The sequence below is a fragment of the Lactuca virosa genome, chromosome 7 (genome assembly GCF_052849685.1).
Source record: "Lactuca virosa cultivar CGN04683 chromosome 7, Lactuca_virosa_CGN04683_v6, whole genome shotgun sequence".
NCBI lineage: Eukaryota > Viridiplantae > Streptophyta > Magnoliopsida > Asterales > Asteraceae > Lactuca > Lactuca virosa.
This window is the reverse complement of record NC_136432.1, coordinates 291,332,440-291,336,531: the sequence shown is the minus strand read 5'-3', so window position 1 is coordinate 291,336,531 and position 4,092 is coordinate 291,332,440.

Here is a 4,092-nt window from a genome sequence, read left to right as displayed (position 1 = left end):
CTTAGTGTATCCACTTAGCAACTATTGACCTACTGATAAAGACCTTTTTAGTTCTCAGATAAGTAATTATAGTAACACAAAATACTCCTATAGTATTTTAAGTTTATGTTATGTTCTATTATTTTCATTGTAGTAGTGTTGGTAATTTTTTAGACTTGTTGCAACTTTACAACCACCCTTAGGCACACGCTAGTCACTCCTCGGATAATATAGTTGATCAGGCTATATCTTCCCAGGGTTGACTATATGTCTCTAAGTCTAATTGTGTTGCCCAACAATTGTAATACTTTTGTTCTGTCCTAGTGACACTGATTTTAGTATGAATGCAGGTATGTATACTTGGTTAAATATTTTATTATTTAAAAGTATAAACTCTTGGTCAGAGTATTTTAATCCCGTTGTGTTTATAGTTTGTATATCTTTTATGGGTTGATATACTCGATTCACTATAAACAATGCTCTGATACCAATCTGTCACACCCAAAAACCGGAACGGCGGAAACGTTCGGGGGTGGAGGATGTCATGCATAGTATCACAACAATGCATAGTAGTAAATAAGCAACAACATCATCCATTGCATTAATAATATAATTTCATACAAGTGTGTTCTGTAAAGTTTATAAGACACCAAAAATGTAAATCAAAATATGAGATGAGTCTTGAACGAGCTCCATCTTCTCAAAATCCTGGCATCGGTACCTGTCTACTGATGACCTGAGAATACAAGTTATTTTGAAAGAGTTTATCAGCTTTAAAGCTGGTGAGTTCATAAGTATTTTAGTGTCATTGTTTGTATGAAAGTGTTTGTATGTACTTGATGTAAATGTTTGTAAATGTTTGTAATTGTTTGTAAATGGTTGTAAATGTTTGTATCTCCTAGAAAATCCTATATTTTCTACTAAACGTAGCCTTCTACCAAGGCATCAAACGTAATGTATGTTTTTTTCTTGTAAATTGTGTATTTTCCCAAGCCTGGCTATCATTAAGCAAAAATATAGTTTTTACATTACCGTTCATTGTGTGAAGATCACAAAGTGAATGCAATGGGGAAATAATAAAGTACTGTAGTGTTGTATTAAGTAACTACTGATGTACTAATTACCTTAAACCAATTGTTATTTAAAGTAACATGTGATATGCATGTACCATACTACCGACTAAAAACCCGACGATGAAAGACGTCGGAAGAAATGACATTTAGCACCCGTAGACTTGCAAGTCCCACCGTAGCGAGCAGCAAGGTGTAGGATAGTCAATCCAATATAGATCTATACACAAATTCAACGCTCTCCTTATAGGAGACTCTGGATACAAAACGAGCCATGACAGATGATGCCATGCCCCGTTACGTGGCTCACATAACTGTTGTAATGTTCTTGTATATGTATTGTGTGTACTAGTGTAATGTATGTACTAGCTGTATTGTATGTTCTCTCTGTCTAGTATGTATGTATGTTCTCTCTGTATGTTATTGTTTGTTTCTCATCATAGTGTGCTCTGTTTGTTTCTCATCATAGTATGTTATGTTTGTTTCTCATCATAGTATGTTATGTTTGTTTCTCATCATAGTATTCTCTATCTGTATGTTATTGGCTCATGTATGGACTGACTCATTGTATGTTTCATTACTCTAGAAATAGTATTAGTAACTTCCTAAACTATACCTATTATAGTTTACTAGTAATGTTGTTTGTATGAATGAACATGTTTGTATACCTTTGCTACCCAAAGGTATTGAACTGGATGAAGGAACTTTTATATCTATACACATATACATAATATATAACTAGGATTCAAACGACCTTCGGACAAACAACAGATACCCTAAGTCCACAACCAAACAAGGAACAGGAAGTAAGGTGAGCTATCAGTCCTAAGTCCTCTCAATCCTACTTATATAAATATATCTATATAGATACACATTTGGCAAAGTATAAGTTCAAAAGAGTTTAATAAAAGTATTTAACATGTAAAAGAGTTTGCAAAACAGTTTGAAGTAGTTTGTTTGATAACACAACTTGAAAAGTAAGAAAATCCATATGTTCGATAGTTATTAATCACATGTGATTGATATAATAACTATAATAGTTCAACTTGTATTCCCCCCCCCCCCATTAAAGCATTTAAAATCATTTAAAAGGTTGATTAAGGGGTATGAACTCACCTGTAGTGAGTGGTTTGGAAGAACGGATGGTATAGGATGCTAAGTGTCAAGTGAAGACTTGAGCACACACACGGATCCTATTTAACATATAATGACACATATATGTATCCAATTAGTCATTTAACAACTAATTAACCAAGTTAAGACACCCTAGGACATGGAAAACACCTTGATTCAAGTGCTATAAGTACCGAAGGGTTGCATCTAAAGGTTGTAGGGCTTTGCTTTTGAGTTTACGGTCCAAGGGTAAACTCTCCATGAGTTTACGGTTTAGGGTTTACGGTCCTAATGGGTTTACGGCCGTAAACCCATGGTAACTTCTACCATTTTGTGTTTCAAGGTCTTATAAGCCAAGGTTTAGTATCCTATGATCAAGTCCAAGCCTTAGGAAGTAACAGTGGCACCATTGCACCACCTTTTAGAGTTTACGGCCCATGGTCCATTCCTCATGAGTTTACGGCCGTAAACTCATGTGTGCTTGGTTCTTTTGCTTGTTTAAGGTCCTATACTCCTTAAGGAAGTGATCTAGACTTGTATCCAAGGCTTAGTAAGGGACTATGGCTCATAATGCCCCTTTCATTAGAGTTTACGGCCCAAGGAGATTGCCTTGGCCGTAAACACTTATGATCTTGTGTTTCTTAATGTTTTCTAGTTTTTTAACAAGTGTATCAAGCCTATAACAAGCTAAGGTAAGAGTACTTACAATATAGAGGCTTGTAAGGGTGTTCACGGCTCAAGAACACTAGTGTGTGTTCTTGGTGTTCTTGGTGAAATGAAGAACACTTGAAGATCTATGAAAATGGAATGATTTCATGGATGAAATCATGTAAGATCACTAGATGATGAAGGATATCAACTAATCAAGGCAAGAAACACTTACTTTCTTGAAGATCTTGAAGAAAAATCGGATGATACTTGAGAGAGAATGAGTTTCTAGGCTTGAAATGGTAAAAAAGTGAGTAAAATGACTAAGTGTCATATCTATACTCCTTAGAGTTTACGGCCGTAAACACCATGTTTGGGCCATAAAGTCCAAACTCTTGGATTTTTGAGACTTTATTGATGCACAATAAACTCTAGAGTATACGTTCTATAATTTCTCTTTTGAAGGTCTAGGTTGTATAACACTCAAACGGACTCTAAACAGCTCAAAAGTTAGCAGAAACAAATCTGACTTCTATTGAAGTGAATGGTTGTACAGAATAGAAATTTCGGGTTGTCACATTTTCCTCTTTTGTCAAAGGGTTATTAGAATAGGTATGATTAAAAGGAGGAGGCACTTTATCATATCCTAAACCCTTTGACTGATTTGCTTTGAATTGCAAATTATTTTCTATCATGGATGCAACTACTTCACTTGACACATCAAATTTTCTAAAAGTAAAATCTGCATTTTCATATTTGTTTTTCAATGTGTCAAGCTCAGCAGTTACCTCAGCGAGTTGTTCAGTCACATATCTATAACTCGCACTCTTATTGCTATACTCTTCCTGAAGTTTTCTAAAGTCTTTGGTTTTTGTTTCTTATTCGGCCTTCAGGGTTTCTGTCCTTTCCTAAGTTGATACCTTTTATATCTCAAGTCCTCGTTCTCTCTACGTAATAATTCTATATGCTCAAGAAGATTGTTAACTTTATCAATGCATGTTTGAGAACAAGAAGACTGACTTACCTCTTTCTTTTCAGGTTCTAAAGTAGAAGATACCATAAAGGCAAACTGCAACTCCATCATCTCTTCTTCAGGATCAACTTCAGCTTCTTCCACATGAGTATCATTGATTTGAACCAAGTGAGCATTTTCAGGTCCTGAAATATTCAGTGCCTGAATCTGGTCCTCCCAGTCAAAAGACTGAGCAACCACTTCCAGATTAGCAGTCTCACTGTTGACAGCAACACTTCCACGACCATTTCCCACTGGAACCATTGTTCG